General features: G+C 37.6%; 1 protein-coding gene across 2 annotated transcripts in view; it reads left to right on the forward strand.

Moving 5' to 3' along the window:
• The window catches only part of ptprsa (protein tyrosine phosphatase receptor type Sa), a 269,054-nt gene that overhangs the window by 44,878 nt on the left and 197,465 nt on the right, over positions 1 to 26,711 (forward strand). For both annotated transcript variants that reach the window (XM_053683034.1, XM_053683035.1), the window contains exon 2: positions 8,226 to 8,317. The gene's annotated coding sequence lies outside the window, so the exon portion shown is untranslated. The remainder of the gene's footprint in view (positions 1 to 8,225; positions 8,318 to 26,711) is intronic.

A 26,711-nucleotide genomic window follows, 5' to 3' on the forward strand; every position in this document is an offset into this window, starting at 1 on the left:
TTTCAACCCTAACCTGTGGTGATGTCAGTTCCACTCCTCCCACGAGTGGATAAATGGTGATTATAACTGATTATATGCACCACTAACTAATTTCTCACACATATTTGGTAAATTGAAAAAGCTACTATGATTGATTTCCAGAATGCTTAATATCTCTGGAGGCCATTTACAGATTTACAGCCGTGTGTAAAAAAGAAAAAGTGGAATGGTGATACCGTTGAGTTCACTGTATGATCGGTGTGTGTGTGTGTGTGTGTGTGTGTGTGTGTAAAAGCCCTTCAGAGCAACATAACGAATGAAGGGCAAGCTTGGCTTTAAGAGGGAGTCATAATCGAGTGTGTATGTGTGTATTTATCGTAATTGATTTCATGTAATGAATCCACCAGACCCAGTCCTTTAGCCTGGACACATCTGTGGCCGTGTGCTAGTGTGCTGGTACAGTGTCACTGAAGGACAGTGGGCATTAAAGCTGAGCTTGTGGGTGTTGTTTTTTTTTATTCCCTATGCAAATGTGTGTCTCTATATTATAGGAGTGGCTTGTCATAATTTACAATATGGCAAATATAGCTATGTGATTACTCTTCTGAGTTAATGCCCAGAGGGTTATTGTGAGTTCAAATCCCATGATTAAGCAATAGCTAAAGCAGTTCACACTTATTATTAACATGATTTCCACAAAAATATGATAGTCAGTGGTTCTTAAAATCGCTGGAACAAAATTCGTATTGAGATTAAATTATGATTTCCTCATGACTATTTAAGTAATAAAACATAAGGGAGTGTGCAGTTGTAGGAAAATAATCAACTAGTGAGTTTTTATTTGTTTATTAAAGAACGACAAATTGTTTTTATCCATTTATAGTTACATTTAATGTTTTGCAAACAAGTTAGTTCATGCTATCAATTTCATTATAGCAGCAATAAATAGTTATTCCTGTACTTTTCGCTCTCTTAACACACAGCCTAAACTCGTCTGTCCTGAAGATTTTCCCGGGTCAGAAACTGTAAAACAAGGTTACAGCTTTACCGCTGACTGTTACAAAAACACTGACACTGGAGACTCCTTCTATGAATGTAAAACATATCCTTACAGAAAACTTCACCATATAAAAAGTCCTTGTGTGGCTACTATAGAAATCATAACATATTAGAACAAGTAGTACATTAATATAAACCTGTCTGTCTGAATACTCAATTCTGATTGTCTATATTAATGCACTGCCTATAAACAACTGTAACCATGGTAACATACAGTTGCATACAGTAGTTAAACTCACAGCTTCATTATTAGTAGTGAAGCAGCACAGATGCAGGTAATCACACACACACACACACATCTCTCTCTCTCTCTCTCTCTCTCTCTCTAATAACTATTTATTATAATTCATTCAAATAAATGTAATCTTATCACACTATTTTAGCTCTGTGTATGATTTAGACTAGGCATAATTCTAGATCTAATGACCCGTATATAAAATAGCTGACGAAAAGTAACTTATTTTTATCATTTCAGTAAAATTTTGCACTGTAAACATCAATGACAGCTTTAACTTGTCAGTGCTGTCAAGTGACCATGGTATAAGCAAGATAATCCATGGCTAGGTGTGCATTACACGATTTTAATGCACTCAGCGGAGGCATCGTTCATTGCCTCCATGTTGTGCAATAAAATTATGTAATACACACCTAGCCATGGATTATCCCTTACATAACACCTTCTGACCAATCAGAATCAAGAATTCAACAGCTCTGTGGTATATTTCATTATATTTCCCAACCCTACCACATTAATGTTATTTCTATGCCGTTCCCTGGTTCCTTACATCAGGTTTGGCTCCATGATGGTTGCAATCTTTTAGGCTTTAAGCAAGAGCCTGGTATTGGATTGTGTACCACTTAGATTAAAAACATCTGCCGAATGAATAAATGCAATGTAACTATATCGGGCTCGGCAATATACCGATAAAATATGTGTAAGATAAATGTAAGTCGCTCTGGATAAGGGCATCTGCCAAATGCAATAAATGTAAATATTATATCGATATCATGATAAATGATTATGCAGTGGGCACACAGGGGCTTAGTGGTTAGCACGTTCGCCTCACACCTCCAGGGTTGGGAGGTCGATTCCCGCCGTGGCCCTGTGTGCGGAGTTTGCATGTTCTCCCCATGCTGCGGGGGTTTCCTCTGGGTTCTCTGGTTTCCTCCCCCAGTCCAAAGACGTCCATGGTAGGCTGATTAGCATGTCCAAAGTGTCCGTAGTGTATGTATGTGATTGTGCCCTGTGATGGATTGGCACCCTGTCCAGGGTGTACCCCGCCTTGAGCCCCATGCTCCCTGGGATAGGCTCCAGGTTCCCCGTGACCCTGAAGAGGATAAGCGGTATAGAAGATGGATGGATGATTATGCAGTACACTTTTCTGAGATATCATTGTTATGGCGATGTATTTTTGAAGCTTTTAATAATTACAAATTAAATGGTACTGAATGGAGGCTGTTGATTCGATGAAATGTAAAAAAAAAAAATCTTCGTCTTTTGGTAGGCATTAAATAAAAGTATCTTCAAACTCCGTTTTATTGTTTTTATTTGTTTATTTTATTACTGTTTTGCAGTTTATTAGCCAAATTATATAACATGATACAAATTGTGTAGTGTAGAAATGTCTTCAACTATTGTAGAAATCCATCCTCAACTGCCAGGGTCATATCACCCTGCAGCTTTTGTCTGGTTTCCCACTGAAGCTATGCAGAGTTGAGCCTTGCTAGTACCTGGATGGGAGACCTCCTGGGGAAAGCTAAGGTTTCTGTTGGAAGTGGTATTAGCGAGGCCAGCAGGGGGTGTACACCCTATTGTCTGTGTGGGGCCTAATTCCCCAGTATAGTAACAGGGACAAAGTCTTTACGGTGAGAAGTTAAATGCAGGTGCTGACTCTCTGTGGTCATTAAAAATCTCAGGACACTTCTAGCGAAGTTGGCTAGACTTCTAGCGAAGTCTATCTTATCTATCATAGCCCCCTAATAATCTCCATCTATGAATTGTCTACATAACTTTCCTCTCCTCTCCACTAATAGCTGGTGTGTGGTGGGTGTTCTGGTGCACTATGGCGGCCGTCACATAATCCAGGTGGATGCTATACACTGGTGGCGGTTGATGAGATGTCCCCCCATACAGAGTAAAGAGCTTTGAGTGCCTAGAAAAGTGCTATATAAATCTAAGGAATTATTATTATTATTATTATTATTATTATTATTATTATTATTATATAACTATCGTGATAAGATTTTTTTTTTCATATTGCCCAGCCTATAAATATAGAGGTATTCTAGTTCTGTCTTGGCTGTTATCAGTGTGATGTTTTTAATATTTTATTCATTTCAATCATTCAACTTTTTCAGTTCCCTTTCACTGTAGGCCCTACAGATTCATCTTGACCCTGACCCATTGTGGTGATTATTATTCAGCCTTTCCAGAAAGCTGCTGCTTAAATAATTAGTGGTTTTGTACTTATCTGCACCAAACATTGTCGTTAATGCAAGTCAGAGTGGCTGGAGCTGAAGAGAAATTTACAAGAAGAGTGTTGCATTTTGGCAAGCACGGGCTCAAGATAACAATGAATTAATAGAGTGTATTGGCTGTGTATGCTAGACAACTGGACGCCTGTCTCTTTTAGAGCATGTGGATGATCGCTTCCCTGTGGTTTAGCATTGCTGCGCTGTGTAGGTTCACAGCACTTGGCACTTTGTTCTCCGAGTCGACACCCACTAGCATCTTCTGGTAAATTGCTGTGTGAAATTTGTAGTGCTGTAACTGCCAGTAAACCTGCGCTTTACAATGTTGCTAGAAATTAGCTTAACGTAATTCCATATGTGAAACCTGGCCACGACTGAGCTTCGTGCATCCGGCATGATAACAAACCATTCATGCCATTCGTATGTTTTCCAAAGCTTTGGCTTCTGACTCATATCCTCGCCTGCAGTGTCACCGTCATGCCTTTATGAAGGATTTGTTTTCAAATCCGTTTTTATATTCTAACTCATTTACTAACGTCTCTGTGAGAAATGGATGTTGGTGCAGGCCAAATAAGTGGTCATGTTGTAGTATTGCTTTTATGTCCTAGAGAAAGCGAAGATGAAGAGTGAATTACTGAGCATCTCTGTATAGATGATGAGAAGCTCACAGGTATCAAGATACTATTCTGTGTGCTGTATAAGAACATATCAGGATACATTTTTCCCCTACAGTGTGACTATGGAGAATTTTTTATTTTTTAAATTTTTTTAAATCCGAGTCATATGGCAGCTAAATTAAACAGAGAGAGGGGAAATGCTTTACAACGGTTAAATTACCCCTGCAACCGCGTGACATTAATTTAATTCTTTATTAATGTGCCAGTGTTAAGTCATCGTTCTGTCTATTGAATGCCCTAATCTTTGCCCTTTATGGTTGCTTAGCAACCAAAGCTTACTGTTACCAAACTACATTGCACGGTGGATGAATTATTATGAATATTATTAACATGACTACTTATTTGACCTGCACCAGCATCCATTTTGGACAAACTGCTTATTGTGAATGTTATTAATAATAAATGATTTATTATTTATTGAACACTGTTTCATGTCATATTTATTTGCCATTACAATTAATGAATGGCATTCCAATGAATGGCATTTCTTTTAACCCATTTAGAGTTATATTTAATGTTGCAGAAGGTCCATAAAACAAGTTAGTACCTCTTATTACTTATAGCAACTAGAAAGAGTCATTCCCTTACTGGCTTCTCTTTTTCTCTCTCTTGAATTTAATAACCAGTGTACAGTTAGCTCAGCATTTGATATTTGCCAGACATTTGGTATTAAAGATCGGCTTGTTAAAAGTAACTAAAAGTCTGTGTTTGATAACAAATGTTGAATCCGGGGGATCATGGTGGCTTAGTGGTTAGCACGTTTGCCTCACACCTTCAGAGTTTGGGGTTTGATTCCTGCCTCCACCCTATTTCCTCCCCAAATCCACAGACATGTGTTGTAGGCTTATTGGCATTTCTGAATTGTCTGGAGTGTGTGCGTGATTGTGCCCTGCGACAGGTTGGCACCCAGTCCAGGGTGTCCCCCACCTTGTGCCCCAGGTCACCTGGGATTGGCTCCAGGCTTCCTGTGACCTTGTATAGGATAAGTGGTACAGAAAATGGATGTTTTTAATCCATTTTTTACTTACCCTTAGATTATGTGGAGTGTCCATCATATGCTGTAAGTCTCTGTAAATAAAGTGTTACTATAGAAAGGGTAATGTGTTAGAATGTGTGTATTAATATATACCCGTGATTTGCCTTTCAGCCAGAACTATAGTCTGCTTTTATAGAAAATTAATCAACAACTTCTGACAAATCAGATTAGAAAATTCCACAGCGCTGGGATAATAAAGACAATAACCAATAAGAGCTCAGCTGAATTGTCGCTTTGTCATGCTTGTTTTGTTTATGCAAACTCCAGAGAGATCCCAGGTTCAGACAGTTGGGATTATTGATTCATGTGCATAGTCCAAGTACCCCTTGCTGCAAAACAAAAAGTCCAGGGGTTGGGGGTGTGTTTCAGGCTAGATATGTTTAATATGTTGTTTCAGGTTGGGCAGTGTTAATAGTTATTTGGATAGTTAAGTGTTTCTAACTTCCTAAAGGGATTCTAAATGTAGGCCATTTTTTTTTTGTAATTTTGTAGTATTAGCATAAAAAATACCAAACAGTTCATTACTCCACACAGGTTATTTGTAATAGTTTAAAATGACATTTTCTATGGTACTTTCATTATGAGTGCGAGTGCTCGGAATGAAGTGTATGCCATATGGATGGTTTGCAATTCATAATTATAGACAATTAGAAGCTTTAGGGCATTAAATCAAAAAGCGGAATAAATCATAATTTAGTCCAATATTCAGAAGCCACATTGGTGAGGCAACACCGTTTTTCTTCTCTAATTTCCCAAGAGTGGCTGTTCATGGTAGCAAGCCTTTTGGAGTACCAGTTTATCACAGATCCACCATCTCCCAATTTACAATACCCCATGATGCTTTGCCATCTGTCGCTACAGTCCCTGCGTTCCACTCCAACATGTTTGAAGCCGTGAGAAAACAAACATGATTGGTCTTTTACTTGGGTGTTGAGAAGGGAACAGGATTCAATGCTCCACCCGTGTTATATAATGCAACATGCAGCTATTGATAGATTTCTAACTGCATTCTACCTTGGTTTTAGCATTAGCATATTAGCTATGCAGCCATCTGATCACCAAAACATCATTGTGTAAGACTCAAACTTCATCCATGATGTATAATATTGTTTCGATAAATAGAAGCTTTTGCTAACCTGGGATTGGTGTTAGCATTAACATAATGCTGTCCTATGAGGCTCATGTTATATAATAAAGTGTTGCCATGAATCATAGAGCTTCTTAAATATAGAACATAATGTCAATTAGCAAGGTTAGAATTAGCACCTGATATATAATGTGATGGACAGGAGTGTGTGTGTGTGTGTGTGTGTGTGTGTGTGTGTGTGTGTGTGTGTGTGTGTGTGTGTGTGTGTAGAGTAAATTGCCATACATTAGACATATTCCCAGGACAAGTCACTTGGCAGAGAGGCTTGTGAGGACGCAGTGCAGCCCCACAGCCCTCTGGGATTACTCTCAACTGTTAGCTGTTATGATTGGCTGGCTGTGAATTAGAGCACCCTGCCAGGAAGAGGAATCGTGTCCGAGCTGGTTGTCCTGGAAACCGTGCCCCAAGAGGTTCCTGGGAAGAAAGAAAGACAGAGACAGGGATGGGTTTGATGAGGGAATGGCTGTCTGTGGAGTGCAAAACATCAAGATAGGAGGGCAAGCATGATATTTCTTTACTTCACAATGCAAACATTCAGTAGCTGATCTCTTTGGTTTCAAAACATGACACACATTCATTACTTTTCTTCACATCTTGTTCAAGCAAGAGATATGCTTCTCAAAGTGGGGTTAGTGAAGCATATCCAGGGAGACTGTGATTTTTTAAAAGATTTTTGTTACAGTGATGGAAATCACAACCAACCATTAAGCAGGGGTGGAAAAAATACTGAAAGATTATACTTTTTCTCGATTAAAAGTGGCCAAAAATGTACTTAAGTGTACTTAAATAGTTGTTACTTTCATGTTCATGCAAGTATTTCAAAAAAGTAACTTTTATTACTTTTAAAGCAACTTTCATTAAGCATGAAAGCATCATTCATCTGTGCAAACTTGTTGGTCATGAATAAGCATGAATAACACTACATAGTTTGCTAATGAATTTGTGAGAAGTAAAATTTCATGCCCTGCGTGGGCGGAGTTTTCATGTTCTCACCGTGCTGCGGGGGTTTCCTCCCCCAGTCCAAAGACATGCATGGTAGGCTGATAGGCATATTCCAAAGTGTCCGTAGTGTATGAATGAGTGTGTGACTGCGACTGTGTACTGCGATGTATTGGCACTCTGTCCAGGGTGTACCTGGCCTTGTGCCCAATGCTCCCTGGGATAGGCTCGAGGTTCCCCGCGACCCTGTAGGATAAGCGGTATAGAAAATGGATGAATGGATAACCAATATTCACCATTAGTTAGAATTTGATTTGCTGCCTAGGGGGTTATGGTGGTTTAGTGGTTAGCACGTTTGCCTCGCACCTCCAGGGTTGGGGGCTAAATTCCTGCCTCTGTCCTGTGTGCAAGGAGTTTGCATGTTCTCCCCATGCTTTGGGGGTTTCTTCCGGGTACTCTGGTTTCCTCCCTCAATCCAAAGACATTCATTATTGGCTAATTGGCATTTCCAAATTGTCCATAGTGTGTGAATGATTGTGCCCTGCACAATCATTGGTGTCCCCCAACTTGTGCCCCGAGTCTCCTGGGATAGGCTCCCCATGACTCTGTGTAGGATAAGTGGTACAGAAAATGGATGGATGGGTGGAAATCTGGGCTGAGGAGGTTCGTGGAAGTTATGGCAAAAGTGCTCGCAGGCTACAAAAAGTTTGAGAGCCCTTGATGTAAAGGAGATATGATTGCAACATTTTGAAAAATGGTGTAGCGTTAAATGCAGATTTGCTCTTGTCTTCTCCTGTGATCAGAGTACTTGGTCACTCTAGAGTGCATTCATAACGCTGAGTTTCGCTCTAGAGAACTGTGCATCATTTGGTAGTCCTTTTCATTCATTTCTCTTTCATTCTCTGCTCTTCTCAAGGTGCAGGCAATTCAGGCAAGAAGGAAGAAAAAGAAACGCTAAAGAGGAGAGCTGAAGAATGAAGATACAGAGCCTTTGAAAACAACAGAGAGGTAAGAGCAGTGGATTACAGTCTGAAATGGACATGCTTCCTGTATTTTATATTTCTGCCTAATCTCAGTCATCCATACTCAGCACGTTTTACTAATCAAATAAAATTAGTTATGTTTCTGTCCACGCAGTGAGGAGGTTTTGAGCCAATTTCTGAAAAGTTCACAAAGAAAAATGCATATTGTCCTGTTTGTATGCACTGATGTTTGTTATTTACATTTACATTTATTCATTTGACTAATGCATTTACCCAAAAGGACTTAAATGAAGTAGAAGACTACCTGTTTTAGCAAAAAAAATTTTTTTTACATTTATACAGTTTTCTGCGTACACCAAAAGTGCTTGATTAGCCAGGACATGTTTAGTGTCTAACATTTGCTACATTAGTTTTGCTAATGTAGCTAACTTGCTTATCTTTTCTGCAAATACACTTCCAAATGTCAATATACTTGTTCATATGCTTAACCTTTGCATGCATAGTGGTCACTACAGTGGACAGCTATTGAAAAGCCATTTTCTGGCTGTTGCATGGTTTTCAATAGAATAACTACATAACAGCCACTAGAGTGGACATCAATTCTTCGTTTGAACACATGCAGTCCACTGGTGTGGACACTTCAATAACTTTTTGAAAAATGTATGTAAAAGTAAAATGAATGTAAAAATTATGCCTAAAGAAGAGTGAAAACACAGAGAAAAAAAATGATCTGGATTTCATAATTCATGCATAAAAGGTTTAAAAATACATAATTCAGCTAATGGATCTCATTGTTTAGTTAATACTTTTGTAAAAATAGCATGAGCTCTTTCCTAGCTGCTTCAGAGTACTATTCCACCTTCAAACTTTGAGAGGCAGGGCTGAGGGGCTAGTGATCCCAAACTGTGCTGAGAAAAAAAAATTCTGGTTATCTAAGATGGCTGCCTTTACAAAGTTATAACAGTCAAGGTTTAAAGAATGTGGAAATATTTGGTGAAACATTGATAACGTTTTGTGATATTTTATTTGAATTCTTTTATTTTAATTCTTTGTTGTACTTTTATACTTTAAGTAAATGTCACGATGAGAACACCATTGCCACAGTAAAGCATGGTGGCAGTTGAGTCATGATGAGAGTTATCCTTGGTCTTTAGGTTTCTTCTCCGACTAATTTCACCTCTACCTGACTTTTTTTTTTGATGGTCTCCTCTCGGCAGTCAGTCGCAGTTGTGCCATATTCTTTCATTGTTTCCATTTGTATTTGATGGCACTCTGTAGGATGTTCAAAGTTTGGGATATTTTTTTCAATAAACACTAATTGTTACTTTTCCAGGACAATCTGGACAAACTTTTTTTTTTTTAGTTTTAGATAATTTTACAAATGCTGTTTATTTTAAATTTTTGCAATATTGTCATTTTGTGTAGATTAATTACATATAATCCCAATTAAGTCCATTTCAGTTCCAGGTTGTAACACCACAAAATGTGGAAAAGTTCAAGAGGGGGTGAATACTTATGCAAAGCACGGCATACAAGAGATTTATTAAAGAGAAGGGAACACAACTGTAAAGCCCTTTTTAATGAGCACATGGGTCTTCAGACCTGATATAATGTATTCCTAGCATTTCACGCTCATAACATGCCTTCACCTGAATAGCTGGTCTGTAATCTCTGTAATTATGTTTCCTCCTCCAGTGATCATAAAGTCAGATCACTTATCATCTATACCCAACCTGTTATTATCTTTACTGCCACTTGGCTATAAAGTCAGTAAATGTTCATGCCCAGGATGTCACCAAGGTCTGCCATGCTTCCAAGATTGACATGCTCATCACAAACACAAGGCATTTCCCCATGTCTGAGTCCATCAGTTTTACAGACCTGGAGAGCCTGATACATGCTGCCGTATGGTTCAGTGGAGTGTAGTGTAGTGTGTGTGTTAGTGTGTGTGTGTGTGTGTGTGTGGGTGTGTGTGTGTGTGTGTCAGAGAGAGAGAGAGAGAGAGAGAGAGAGAGAGAGTGAAGGGGTTGCCTTTGGGTGTAAAAAGTTATAAGAACACATCTTTGGCGGTGAGAATGAATGCAGCAGCTGAATTTACAGCTACACTGAGCATAATGTGAAGGATAATAACTTTAGGAGTGAAGAGCCTGGGGCTAAGGCATATCTGGATGTATGTGAGGGAAAGTTTAATGCCAGACATATGGGTTTAAAGAAGATGCTGATAGAAAAAATAAAGGCTTGTATCAAAGTAATGGTGCAGAATTATATACAGTACATACAAACATACATTTTAAAGGAAAAATCCACCCTGAATCACTTGCATATTATTATTACTAATTATTATTAACATGTGATCTTCATGAGCATGCAATATTCAATTTAATAATATTCTGAGTTCATTTATTGACATGTTGGTCTATTTTCATTTTAATTAATGATTTTCTCATTACCTACAATGTACAGTAGTTCTACCTACTGATAGTGGTGCAGTGGAATTTAGTGCTTGCTTCATTTCTATTTAAAGAGAACGATGCAGCAGTGCTTTAGTTCTTTAGGGCAAGGTTAAATATATTTATATAGCATGTTAAAAACAACACAAGAGTTGATTAAAGTGCTGCACATCAGGCATGATAGGAAATACATTAAAATGGTAACATAAAACATAATTAAAATAAATACATTACTGTGCAAACGTCTTAGGCACATGCAAAGAAATGCTGTCATGCGAAGATGCCCCCCAAAATAACGAAATTAAATGTTTCTCCATTAAAAAAATAGTACTATAAAGAGCAGTAAACAGTACTAAATTAAACAAAGGCAATATTTGGTGTTACTGAGCATCTTGCAGAACCAGCCACAGTTCTTCTGGAGACTTTAACCTTCGCACTTGCTTCTTATTTTTGAAGCAAAACCCAGCAGCCTTCATTGTGTTATTTTTTTTTTTTTTTTGTCTGAAAAGTGTCTCTTACCACTTAATATGCTGGTTTCTTTACTGACATACAAACATTTTTCTGTAACATTTAATTTTGTGCTGGAAAACTAGTGTTTGGAGATCTAAAATGTTTTTGTGCTGACTTGATAATGTACAAGTCATAAAATAAAAATCTATACCAAAATTTGTACTAAAGAAAATAGGGTGCCTAAGACTTTTGCACAGTACTGTATATAAACAAATAATTACTATATAAAAACAAACCAGATATAGCTAAGACCAGATAACTGGCAAAAAACAGGACAGATTATGAGAGAAAAAATACATTTTAGTCTGTCCAGCTCTCTTACCTGCCGAATCTGTACACTCTTTCATGCTAATCTGTACAAACTTTCATGCTAAAACCATCATCAACACCATCAAGTTTACCTGGTTTATTGCTAACTAATTGAGCTCAAATGCATCATATGCATATGCATGCATTGCATCCTGGAACTTTGAATCCAGTGTTTGCATCAACGTCTCCCGTACTTCTACAGTGGATTTCTCATTAATATGACATTGACAATCACTGAAAAATGGTGAGTCAGAACAGCTTTTGCTCGTTTGTTTTTCGCAGATAACAGCAAGACCTGATTGTTATCCTTTATATTTGGGATTGTTTACAATTTTTAATCTATCAAACATCCTTGTTACTGTGCTTGCAATTTCCCCCTGTGATCTCAGCCTGGCACACAACCACCCTCTTTTCACAGGAATAATGAAAATACAGCACCAACCATCAAATTTGCAGTGGAATTGCTAAACACATCACAACTATTTCAATATAAATGCATTTTTAGGTTGGACGTTTCCTTTAACTCTTAAATACATACCTCAGGGTCATGAATTGCACACAACATCAGTTTCTCCCTCTAGCTCATTCACGCGTTTTTAGTTAGACTTCAAGTACACTAGAAGATTAAACACTGTTAACACGTTTGTTTTCGGGGTTGCCTTTAGAAGCAGACGACGATCCAAAACTCAAAATGAAATGCAGGAAAACTGCTTTGAAATAAATCTTTAAGGATCTGCATGTATTAAGGGTTATCCTCCCTGATGAGCAGGGCAGGTGTGTACTGATCATCTGTAGTGTGTGTGCACCTTGTTGAACAAAAGGATTAACTCCAGTCGGGTGGAATAAGCAGGAATCAGCGCAGCATGGCACGAAGCTCTTCGCCTACGAGGCCTGCAATTAAACCAAGCTCTATTAATCTTTATGGCCTGCGCCTGAGGCATTGTGCATGCTGGCGTGCCTGTCAGGCTGCTTAATGCGCCTTCAGGGCCTCGCTTGAGTCCTTCCTCCGATCTGTACCATATTATAAAGAAACAGCAATAAATTACCGTTATTCAATTATCAACGCTCCAGTTATTTACAGCGGTATTTAAAGAAATGTAAATGAAGCTTTGCGTGTCTGGAGGTGATGAATTTTTATTGTGCCTGGGTATCTTATTTCATGGTATTTGGGAATCAAAGGCACATTGCTTTTTAGACGTAGCGGTAATAGAGGTACTGATTAAGTGGCGTGTTGCATACCTAAGAGGATCATTTTTTATTCATGTTCATATTTACAATCGGTTTTCAAACCTAGAGCATGGGTTTGTGTGTGCATATGTGTGTATGTGACATTTTTTAATATATTACAATCATTGCTTAAGCTTTTAGCAGGATTTGCAATATTATAATGGTATTATATCTGAGAGACAGCTTTATCCGCCATGTTCTTCAAACTGTCGTACTTCAAACTCTCATTGAGTGAAATGAATTATGGGAAACCTATGATTTATCTCTTTGAAGAGCTTCCGAATTGGACGGAAATGATTGCGCTGTCTGAAAAAAAGGGTACTAAATTGATGCCATTGTTTGTTGTTTTGCATGGTACCCTCAAGCGTACATCTTTTGTCCCTTTAGTATATGTCTTTTGGGTGAGTTCATTTACCTGTTAGATACACAGTGCTTTAGTGTAATGGTGTTCATTACTGATGCTCTGATCAGGATTTTTACAATAGAAACTGATCCAGATACCAATCTTTTTTTGTTTAAACTTTAATCAGAAGGTCATAAACAGTTAAATGTAAGCTCTCTGCTCATGGTCACTGTTAATTGAGTTAAAATAATAGCAATGAGATACTGTTGGTTAATTGATAAATAAACAAGCATAAAATATTTATTTTTAAATATCTTAAAAACAATAGAGAGTCCTAATTAAAAGTAGTCTAACACAAAAATTATCCATATTAGGAAAAAGGCTAATAGCCTTCTAAAGAAATAGCGAACTAAGCTTAATGTCAAATTGATATTAAATGCAACCTATAGTCATTAAACATTATTTCATTTCTCATTTTCTTTATATTTTATGAAGTTATTATAATATCATTTTTTATATTCAATTATTTATTTATAACTAAGCATATTTTCTATCTTTACATTTTAGTAGTTTTATTTTTGTTTGTTTATCGGTTTTAGATTGGTTCCCCCAGTACAGTGTCCATGTCTGCTTATAATATTGTGTTTTGGGGGGGATTAAATCAAAACATGGAAACTGGAGTTGACTTTTCTACTGATATCTGGCAACCGTGAGTTTAAATGAAGTAAATTAGAGTTAGTGAAGGAGAGGTGCAGTGTACTGTATGTTTACAGACTGAACAGTTGCTACTCTTGATTATGATTGGTGAGGAATTTTTTAATATAGAAGTATGAATTAAACCCACCTTGTAACGTTAGTATTATTATTAATTTACTCCGCCCGATGCCACTGTGTCTGCACGAGCAGGTGCAAGTTCAGGTCATTTTGCGTGATTAATAAAAGATGGCGGTTGTGGAATCGGGAATTTGAAGCAGATGATGTAGTTACTCTCGTCATCATAATGGCTTCTTTGCAGTATTTGCACACTTGTTCGGTTGACTGAGGAGATGAAAAGCAGTGTGAAAGTAACTGTTGCTCGGTGTAGATGCATTTTGGACTTCCTGTAGTTTTTATTCCGATTGTATTATACAACTCCAAACAGGTCACTTGCACTGGTGCGAATAAATATTTATTCACAGTCGCACAAAATACTTTTCAGTCACAAATGCGAGTGAAATGGTCGCACTGTAGAGCCCTGAGTTTATCTCCCATTTGGCGTGCTGATGTTTAATGTCCCTGACAACCTCTGTAGTGCCATTTAGCATCATGTTAATGTCATGATTTCTCCTCGCGCAAAACGCAGGAGCTCGAAGAGAAGCTAGGAGCTCAAGCGCTAAAATGCTAATGCCGTTTCGGGGTTTTGGCATTACAAAATGATGTCATCCCTGCACCGCTCTATGGTGATTGGCTGTAAGTGTAGGAAGCACTTGATTTGATCTGCAGAAGAGTTTTCTATTAGTGGAGGACGAACTTTAAACGTTAATATCGCAGTAGATCATGTTCATTTAATCGTGGGCAGTCAAAATCGTAATCGCAATTGATATTCGATTAGTTGTGCAGCCCTAACCAATAGTAATATTGAGTGTCACTCTGATACTATTCTCATTTACTCATACTCTGGGGGGGGGGGGCCCGACCTGAGAGTGTTGTCATTACAAATGAGAGCAAGATGTCGTCAATTGTTTAATGCAGAGCAGTAAAACAAGCACGCAGTGAAACTGTTGCATGTTTCCCCTCGCTTGCCAGTGTCTACACTTTGCAATTCATGGTTCCTTGCACGTGTTTGTAATGAACACTCTCGCTGACACTGTTCTGCTCTCTCAGGTTGGCCATTCTTGTGTTCTCTGTTAAAGATATCACTTAGCATTAAAATCAGCACAAGGAGTTCATTGCTAGCAACACAAACCAGCAAAACACAAACAGACATAAGGAAATGTTGTATGATGCCCCTGATTGATTAATACTAAGTAGGTTTCAGTATTATTTCAGTATCAGTTTCTTGTCACTATCCTAGTTTACTGTAGTACCAATTTTTTTGGGTGCATGGAAGCACAAACACTGAACAAAAACGCTCTCTACATAGGGAGCCTCCTCCTGAGTATATGTGATGTCTGATAGTTTAGGACATCTCAATATTTCTCTTTTTACAAATTACATTTATAATTGAAAGAAAGAATCCATGATGATGATTGTGAGGTGAGGCATGATGTATAACCTCAAAAATAAATGCTTTACAGCAAGACTGAAGACAGAAATCAATGGCAGTAATAAATGCAGTTTTGGATCTGGCTCTGTTAATAACCAGATGAAGCGTGTCATGGGTAATTCTGCACAGTTAAATGAATGGTGGTGCTCTGGCGTGCCCGGCCCTGTTAGAACCAGTTTAGGCCAAAGTGCAGCGTGGGCGATTTCTTTTCTTCCACCGAATCACCCAGGCCTTGTTGTGATTAGTCTCTCTATTGTAGGAGCCACGGGGCTTTACTATAATCACAAACAGCAAGAGGATGGAAGAGGGCACAGAATAATGGTGTGTAGGGTGTGTATGCATGTATGGAACTCTCCTTTTTTTTGTTCTTTTGTTTTTTTATGATAGTCTGAGTGCAGTTGTACAATGAATCGATTCTCAAAAACCAATACAGTTTTGTCAAATATATCTCAAACAAGATTGTATCATTCTGTGCTAATAATAAAAATCAGACAGTGTTATTATTACTTATTTTATGACTTGGAGTCAAAAAAATTTAAATCTTCATTCTGGTAGAAATAAATCAGGGTCTAAGAATATCATCAAGCTAAAATCATGTTACTTGGTCAAAATTAGCTCCAGTGAATTCCAAGAAAAATGACAGCACAAGTTATCGAATGTACAGAAACCAGAGTTTTCCACTCTCACTCTACAATTTGAGTTTTTTAGTGGTAATTTCCCACTATTCAAAGAGATGAGAGCTCTGAGCAAAATCGTGAGTGAGAATAGAGTTCAGAATAGAGTGTGAAGCTAACATATTAGTTGCATCTCAATTAGCGTACTTAACGTAAGTGATAACAGGAACAAATTTGTTACATGGACGTTCCACAGGATTAAACTATAAAGGGATAAAAAAAAAATACAGCGTGTTGTTCTTTAATTAATAAAAAATTGTTAGCACTGGGAAATTGAGGGTGGTAATAGTAACTCCACTTAGTATCTGGGTGTCTCACACCGCCATTTTCCTATAACAGCTACACACCCACAATGTTTTATTCTTTACATAGAACAGCATCTGAGATGCAGCTATTCAAATAGACTGAACTTTCAGACTGAGCGTATGCATAAGAACAGGTTCACGTTCTATTGTGTGTGTGTGTGTGTGTGTGTTTCTGTCTGTCTGTGTCTGTGTCTGTGTGTGCGTGTGTGATGAGAGTAGTTCAGTTGCTGTTTGCTCTGCAGTGGTACGTTGTACTGGGCCTCTGACCCACTAAGTAAACAGAACAGGAGCGACTCCAACCCTCCCCTACCAAATAAGGCCAAGACAGGCACTACACAGAGGAGCAGTCTACCACACTCCACTGCACACACACACAGACACACACACACACGCACACACTTTTTTCTCCCCTGCCTACTTGCTCACTCACTCACTCACTCTCTTTTTTATCTCACGCTCACTGCCTCTCGAGTTCTTTCCCCTCCGCTTCGCTTCCTCCCTGTCACTTTAAGTCTCTCATTCACCTGCTCCTTCTCCATGTCATGTTTACTCTCTCGTTCTGCCTCACTCTCAGAGTCTACCGCCTGAATTGCCCCTGCAGTTCTTAAAATAATTGCCCCTGCCATTCTTAAAATGCCATCTGAGTTGGTGTATTGTTTGGATTAGTTCTACATGAGTTTCCTGTCTGAGGATCTGTAGATTAGAAACAGCTTTCTGTAACCTCCTGCGGTGTCACATTTCCTTAGCATGGAGGGAACCGTCCTCTACTACACTCTCAGAATTAAAGGTGCGAAACTGTACTTTTGGTAACTATTTTGTACCTTTCATAGGTAAAGGTTTCTCAGAGTAAAGGTTTAAAGGAACGTCAATCATCCTTAAGGTCCGATTATGTAGCAAATATTATTTTTACAGGGATACTATTGCTGCATTCGACTTAACTCGGAATTACGCAATTTTCAAGCTTGGTATATTTGAGCTACAAAGTGGGGAAGAACATGTACACATCCATGAATGTGTGTGTAACGTTAGAAACAAGATAGCCAGCTAACATTAATGCTTATGATCATCCATCCATCCATTTTCTTTACCGCTTATCCTACACATTACAGGGAACAATCACACACCCATTCACACGCTGCTGACATACTAGAGATACCAATCAGCCAACATTATGTGTTTTGACTTGGGGGGGAAACCGGGGTACCTTGAGGAAACCCCCAAAGCACGGTGAAAACATGCAAACTCCGCGGACACAGGGCAGAGTCAGGAATCAAACCCCCGCCCCTGGAGGTGGGAGGCTAGTGTGCTACCCACTAAGCAAACTATATGGTCAATGTTATAAATTTACTAACTAATCTGTCTGTGTTGATTGATCGACTATAAACTCACTTAAAGTAGTGAAGTTGATATTTTATTTACCGTAGAGTGGTCATATTGACATGATAAATGGACACCTTCCCAACTTTCTGAGTAGGGATTCCAAGTTGAGGGGGTGTTTTTTTTTTCTAGTCAGAGGTGGGAAATCTGGCCAAATGCAGCATATATTTATGTTTTCAGATAAAGATACATGCTAAAGTTGCAAAAGAGGAAAAACTTGAAAAGTACAGCCTGGGACTTTTGGTACTTTTTTCTGGGAGTTAGTTCACCAGATGTTTCTATTGAGCATTGTTCAACAATGGTGGAAATACTTGGTGGCAGAACATACTGTATATGCTAGAGACAATATGAGCAAAAATATTTTCAAAATTAAAAAAAAACATTTGTGACAAGAGATTTGTAGAAATTCAACTTAACAATCATGTTTTTTTTTTTTTTTTTTTTTTTTTTTTTCCTCCTCATGAACTAATGTATGAATTTGCAATTAGCTTTGCTACTCTAAACATGACTCTAGGATCACTCCATGCACATCCACAATCATGGATAATAACCTGATCACAAGTAGCGTTAATAATAAAGAAAATAATACACGAATGTCTTCCGCTCCATTGTGCATCTTTGTGATTTTGTGTGCATGTCCATTATGAATTCATAATCTTAGCAGAGGCCTTCATGGATGTTTATCAGTCTGAGTTGTCTTGCTCTAATGGATGTCAGTCTGCTTTTTTTCCTGCGTTGTGACTCAGGCAAACTTCGCACAGATGCTCAGTGTATTCATAAGCATCTTATCTGCACAGTGGACCTGGGAGATGAATGCCAGTGAAATTTCTGTCACAGGAGATAATGTGTTTGAGAGACGGGTGTTGAATACAGGTCCCTCAGGGCTGCATGTGAGGCCCACAATTCATAGGCTCCAAAAGCCAAACTAGCTGCTTTCAACCTTGAAAATGAAAGCTTATGAATGTGAAACCATAGAGAAACTTGTAAACAGGACGACTGCTTCAGTGAAACACCAGCAAATTAAAAAAATATATTTTCTAAATAAAAAAAATATTTATTTATTTACCTTCTCATTGATCTGCTTATAGAAAATCTACATTTACAAGTGTTTATTTGTTTAATATTTTCTCCTTTAGACAAATACCTATCCAAAGCACTTTTTTGTGTTGATATGGAAAAATAACAGCTAACCACTACTAGCTAGTATTGGCTAACTAACTACCCTAGCTTGCCTCTAGAGTAGATTTGCTATTATCAGGAAGGCAGATAAAATAAAGATTGGAAGCAGAAAATCCCTTGAATTTGATCTGCTTGTGCAATTTGATTGTATACAGCTACACTTACCAGTGAATGTCTCAACAATAACACATTATTTTTAGTTGCACTGAAACACTGGAATATTGGAAATTAAATATTTTAATTTGTTGTAAGTTTGTTTGTATTCACTCATTAACACGACCTACACTTTGTGCTCCCTAAAAGCATAAAATATGGGCCTTTCTGAAATTTTTTTGCTTTTGAGCTACAAGCCTAAAGCAAGAACTAGGTTATTCATCAAAAATTTTGTTAGAGAATTCAGAGGCTGAAAAAAAACAGTTGGTTAACTAAACATAAATCCATAAACACTTGTGTGAAGCAGTCTTACATTAAAAAACCCACTTGCCAGAAGGCTTTGTCTATCCCTGGCTTTATAATTCTAATTGCTTATGTCCTGTTCCCACACTGATTTCACCCCTGACTCAGTAACTTTTGAAAGTGCACAACTTTTCTTGAAATGCCTGAATCTGTTATACAAGCAGGAATTAGCTGTGAACTTAGCAAAAAGCCAAACGATAACAGCTGAAAATAGGAATGCAGGGGATGATCATGAGGAGGTGAGGTGCGATGTGAGCCTGTAGCTCACAGATCACAATCATCGACTTCTTTCTGTGGGTGGAAAGCAAATCTGATAATATATATATATATATATATATATATATATATATATATATATATATATATATATATATATATATATCGAGGAAGTTGAGAGGTATATATTTATATTTGCATCACTTTTCTTTTTTTTCATCCGGAACAGCTTAAGTGAGGCAGAATCCAAGCTAAGCATAGTGTATTGACGCAAAGACCGAACAGTGACTCATAGGCAGGTTTTAGAATTAAACTCATAATCTTCAGGTCATTAAAAGCCTCAACCTCTATGGTACCAATACGCCATGATGTGCCTGAAGCATTATACCTAAAGTAGTTGTCCATGGTGTTATAAGAGTCAAATCTAGTTGTATATACTATAATTAATATTACCACAAAGGTGATTATTTTCCAATAACTGCACATCCTGAAGTCTTGTACCACTGCGATTTGCAAACGATTATGATTTTTAATTTATTAATGAACAACACATCATACCTTTATCCATTAACAGTTATGCCTGGGCGTGTGCTAATTAATGCAATTATCTAATCAAGCAATCATGTGGCAGCAGCATAGTTCATAAAACCATGCAGATTCAGCTTCAGTTAAGGTTCACTTCAAACATCAGAATGAGGAAAAATGTGATATCAATAACTATATTTCCATCCAAGTTACGAATTTAACTTATGTGAAAAATCAGTCCTTCCAGGATTTTGCAATTTTGTGATTGCAGAAATTAACACAAGATCAAGAAAACTCTGCAATATTCACAGGAGCTTACAATTTTTCTAAATTATCACAGATTTTCTGCATATTTTGGCCAAAATACATCATGTGACGTCATCACAACGCACATTCAGCAAAAGCCCTCTTTGATTCACAAGTGTCGAGCATGAGTATAGCTAAAAGGTCTCATTTACCAGCAAACATCACTGTGTTTCAAGTAGGCCAATTTTAGTTGTTTTCCTCAAAATACAGAAAAAAAGCAAAAAATCAAAGCAAAATCAAGCATTTTGGGTCGCAATAATCACAAAAATAACCTCCGCGAAATCCTGTACCGACTGGAATATATGCATAAAACATTTAAATAAAGCACTGTTTCCATGTGTTCACGAGACCAAACTCGTCACTTCCGGGGAAACGGGTCGTCTATCACAAAGTTGTCTATCCTAACATGCATACCTCTCGCTCGCCGTCATTTTTAATTTTCTGAGCCAATTATCCAATGACGATTTGTTGAGGCAAAGTGACTTTTTTTGATGCACATTGAGGAACTGATTTGGTAAATGTGTTTCCATCATAGTTTATGTGCATGTCTTCTTAATAAATAAAAAAATTATCCGCCCAAATCTGAACCTCAACTGACTGAGTTTTGTATGCACATTTTGGAGATTTTATTCGCATCTGGTCTTTCCATCCAGTGTTTTTTATGCAATATCCCAAAATTCACATAAAAATATGTGGTTGGAAACATAGATAATCACTTTGGTGTGAACGTGTCTTGGCTGTTGGTGCCAGAGGGGCTGTTTTTGATATCCTGGCATTTTCACACACAGTCTCTGGGGTTTGATGTGAAAAAAAAAAAACCATCCAGTCACCAGCAGTTCTATGGGCGGAAACTCCATGTCGATGACCGAGGTCAGAGGATAATGGCCAGAATGGTTTACATTTACATTTACATTTATTCACTTAGCAGACGCTTTTATCCAAAGTGACTTACAAATGAGAAAAATACAAGCAAAAAAACGTATGCCTTCAGAAGAGAGTTGAGGTAGGAGGATGCTGTTCCTGACAAGGTCTTGTAGGTGAGCATCAAGGCCTTGAACTTGATGCGGGCAGCTACAGGAAGCCAGTGGAGGGAGATGAAGAGGGGTGTGACATGGGTTCTCTTGGTTTGAGCAGTAACTCCAATAACTGCTCTTTACAGTCATGATGAGCAGAAAAGCATCTCAGAATGCAAAACATGTCAAACCGTGAAGCAGTCCACAACAGCAGAAAACAATCCTTATAATCAGGAACAGGACAGAGGAAGATTGGAAAAACACAAACATCACATGACTGTCTGATTGGATAATTCCATAAATGGTCAGGTGTACAGGTGTTAATAATAAAGTGTCCAGTGAGTGTATATGTAATATAGAAATAACTGCCACTGTTTGTGTGCCTCTAGCTGCATTTTAGAGCATCTTAATCCTTATTTGCACACATAAACACATTTGTGGCACCCAAAAAAGGCACTGTGTGTATAAAGACTCTCAGTATACAAGGCTCATTATACCCTTATGGATTGCCCTTGTCGAGCAGTAAGTGCTGCTTTATCATTCCCCACACACTTGTGAAATTTACCACGCTAAGCTCAGCTCAACACCTGGGGACAGCGCTGTCAAGGAAAGCTGTAGATTTATACGCCAGATTAAAGTAGGCAGGTGTGAATAAGAGGCACTGGGAAAATCAACATGAAATCCACAGTGGAACTTTTACAGGACGATCGTATTGATTAGCTCCTTTACCTTTATGCTGCTCTGCATCACCTGGGGTTTTAAACAAGGACTTCTGCTCTAACGATGGCATGTCCAGCAGCCTGAACCTCCTATTTATCCTGATGCATAAGCAGATTATATCATTTTGGGGGCTGTGAGTTTTGGAAAATCATTTGAACTCATCATTTCAGTGAAGCATTTACAGTTTCAATCAAAATTATTCAACCTCCATTGCAAATCAGGTTTATTGTCAAAATTTACAGACGTTCAGCTGTTTGCAATGAACAAATCAAACAAAAGCAATTGAAATAGTTCAACACATCAAATGCTTCAAGTGGTTTCCCCAAATTCAACTGAAAATGCAACTTACAATGACTTCTTCAGTTACAAAATTATTCACCCACCTGAATAGAATCCCTCAAAACAGCACAAATATGCAAAATAGGTGTTGTCTCAATTACACCAATTTTAAAATAGTAATTAGTAATCTGTAGTGGATTACTTTTTTGAGTAAATTAACCAACACTGCATTTGACACATTGTTGATGCTTCTTAATATGGTGGAGCCCATTGATATTTAGTTAGCCAGCAATGAGAAGCATAATTATAATATAATTTTATTTGTTCTGTGGTTTTTCTTAGTAATTTAGTGACACATCTGAGGGAAATGTTGATATTCTTGACATATTTGTCTCATTTCCTCTGCCACTGTACCTTTCGCGTAAGAGCTACTTGCTGGCTAAACTTTTATCCTCAGTCATTAGCTAACTCGTATTTCATTTGCTTGGCATCCACAGCTGCTTGGCCACAGTATTCTCATTACTAACCACATGTTTGCCTTCCCATGTTGGAAAGCATCTCCAATTTAAGTGCACCAACATGACATTTTGAAGTGTTCAAGATATCATTGTCTTGTATGTTAAATATCACGACACACAACATTGAAGCTGTTTCATTGGATTTTAATCCCTATACACAAATCTGAGGCTTGGCATATTGAAGGGTAGCCAATAATCTGTCTTTAATGTCCACAGTCTGTACTGTCTCTATCGTCTGATGTTTTCAGACACTACAAACAGCAAATGATGTCACCCGTCCCCAAATTTGGAAAAAAAATTGTCACTGATGTTTCACAGTGTTGATTTTTTTTCTTCTTGACCCAGCAAACATCTCAAGGGTATAACTACAAGCATCGCACATTCACAGCTTTGAAGATCTGACTGCCCTCTGCCACCCGCTGCTTTGATTCAGTGCTTGGAGGAATATTGATCGCCTGCCTTTGCTCTCCTCTATATTTCATTCCTCTCCTATCATGGTCATACCATTATCACAATGCAATGCAGTGCTATTGTCCGTGTTCGCTAAAGAGATAAAAACAAAAACAAAAAAAACGTTCTTTATGTTACACATTATGTTTATGGTATTAGTTATCCTATGTATTGTTAAAAAACAAACACAGCTGGTGTAATCGGCCATTCTTTTGTGTAAAACCAACATGGTTTGTAAATGTTTTGTTCATACACGGAGTTTTGTTACACCCAGGCTTTTTAGTGCATTTAATATAGTAGCTGCAGCGCTAATGTACGTTCAACAGGGCGTAGATATGAGCTAGAAGTGAACAACAGGTGTACAAAAAAAAGGTTCACAATGACAACACTGTTTTTAAAAGGCTTACACAAGCAGTCCATACGCATTCTTGGCATTCCAAACAACAAAAATACTGCATGGTTTTATTTAAAGATTTTATTTAAATGCTCAATGAAAAGACTTAAGGGGACACTTTGGCACCATGAAAAGAGACATCTGAGATAATATCAAGTGGTAAGAATTTTTATAAATGAATTATTATTGTTATTTGTCTGCTAATAACAGCACGCTCTTTATGCATTATAGTTGCATTTAATGTTGCAAATTATCTACAGAAGAAGTTTATATTGTAGCAGCTATAAACACTCACATTTTCTTGAAGTTAATAAGATGGTGTGATGGTATTACTTTAACAATATATTGTTGTTTGGCACAAAAAAAAATGGCTGACTGGACTTTTTTGTTTCGGTTTGTTCAGTACAATTGCATTTTGTTCACATATGAAATGTATGATAGGACAGTTGCCTTACTGTTGACTTTTTCAAAATACAGATTAAATTGCATTTCATTCTATTACTGTCTACCTTTTTGTTTCTTTCCTGATGAAGTTGCTTATTCCAGTGGATCTCAACCCTTCTGTGTCTTGCAGTGTTTCCTAAAAAATTTTGCAAGCTCCTCCCTGTCACCCTAGACTTTACTTAAGTTTTCACCACTGCTCCTGTGTTTTGAAAAAAATTTAATTAATGCCATAATACTGTGAAACCATGGTATTTAGTAACACCTGTAACAACCCTAGTGTAATGCAGTAGTCATTTATGCTACAGCTACACTCTCAGAAAAACGTACTAAACCAAAGGTGGGCAAGCATTTGGTGCCACAGTAAAGTAAGTCATGGGCCACACATGCTGATAGTAAATATGAAAATGTATTTGTATTGAATTACATAGATACCACAGGCAAACCACAGATTGCATTACAATTTACTTATTTTAAAATTTAGGACTGTATGGTATTGTAAGGCTGAATACGACATCCGATAGCTGACCACTGTCTTCAGTTAAAGGAGAAAAAAATTAAAAAGGTACGTACGGTGGCTTTTAATGATTGTGAGACAGTGATATGGTAATAACAGCAGTATTATAACAGAAATAATAGTAGCAACAACAATATTGTAAATTAAAAAATATATATTACAAGATTTATAAATCAGAATAACAATGCAAACAGTTTTAATTATATACATATATTTAGACCTTTTTTGTGAACAGTGAAGCTGGTCACCTATGTATTTTTGCAAGAACAGTAAAGTCTGAACAAATGATTTGTCACTTACCTCTGATCGATAACGAAATATTTACTTTAGTTCATCAGAGAAACGTTTGTTCACACACATCATTGGAACCGAATAAAACAAGCATCCTCTGAACATGTTTGGAAACTGGGTTTAATTCAACACAGTAGACAGAGCAGGCCTAGCATCACAATGTCATCTATCACACATATATAAAATAACTGAATTAACACAAGAAATGAGTTTACAAAAAAATTACCCATATGAGCCGGGGATGCCGGATGAAAATACTTCGAGGGCCAGATCTTCCTGGCAAGCTATGGTTTGTCCATGTCTGCACTAAACTATAACCTTCCTTGTCAATGTGGTGGTATGGTCATATTTTGTATGCCATATCTTTACATGATATTACATGATATCATTTCTATACATGATTGGACCTTAAGGACCACTCTTATTCCATTAATTATCTTTTAGAGTAAGACCGGTCAGGTAAAAGATACACACTCACGATACAAAAGATTGACCCCCACAGTGACAAGTAAAGGTACACTGTAAAACATTTCAGGTGGTTAAACTTAGAAATGAAAGTTCATCTGCTGCCTTAAAAACACGAGTAAACTCAACTTGAAGATAACCTTTGTTTCAACTTTTCTTGCACACATGGGTTATATCACTTAAATTATAATAAATAGTTAATAGAGACAGAGAGAGAGACAGAGAGATTGTGTGTGTATGTGAATTACCTGTGTCTGTGCTCTGTCTCTACTAATAATGAAGCTGTGAGTTTAACTACTGTATGCAACTGTAATGGTATGTTACTATGGTTACAGTTATTTATAGGCAGCGCATTCATTTAGAACAGTGATTAAACTGACTGGAAATTCCTGTGCATTATACGGTTTGAAAGCACACCTTCAAGCCAATCAGTATTCAGACAGACCAGGGTATAAGACGCATAAATACACTGGTGAATTTTATATACAAACACTCACCCTCCAGAATGTTTAATTTTAGTGGCAAGAAAACTGGTTTGTCATCAATAGTGGAATGCTAGTTGCACTACCCACTGATAAATCTTACTACGGCAACCAGTAGCAGAGTTGGGTGTAATTTTTTACAAAGTAATGCGCTACTGTAATCTAATTACGTTTTCTGATAACGCAGTAATGTAACGCATTAAATTTAATTTTATGTACTTTGATTACAGTTAATGATGCCAATAAAATTACGTTACTTGCGTTACAAATTTATTGTTAAGAAAACAATATTAAGTAAAATGTGTCTTAAAAATAAATCACGTTTTGCCATGAAGATTTTCTCTTTAGCTCCGAATAATTCTCCAGGAGCGGTTTATCACTACAGAACTGAACATCAGTAACTTTATATCAGTGAACAGAGGCGAGAGCAATCAGACAGGGTTTACAGCAAAATACATGGATTTTACATCCTCTGATGCTGAGCAGGAAAACAAGATGTGTAAATGTATATATGGGTTCCAGTTTACATGAACATGATATGAGCAGACCATAAGGAAAGATAATGTACTTTGCATGGCACTATAGCAGCTAAACCCATATAATGATAGCTTAGCTGTGCCTCCCCTAGCCTAGCCACACCAAACTAGCCTAGTTAGAAAAGTTTTATATTATATCGGTCTAGTAGTCCTACAAACAGTGACACCCGAGGCAAGTTTTATGATAAATC

Source organism: Ictalurus punctatus, chromosome 10, assembly GCF_001660625.3.
Source record: "Ictalurus punctatus breed USDA103 chromosome 10, Coco_2.0, whole genome shotgun sequence".
NCBI classification, from domain to species: domain Eukaryota; kingdom Metazoa; phylum Chordata; class Actinopteri; order Siluriformes; family Ictaluridae; genus Ictalurus; species Ictalurus punctatus.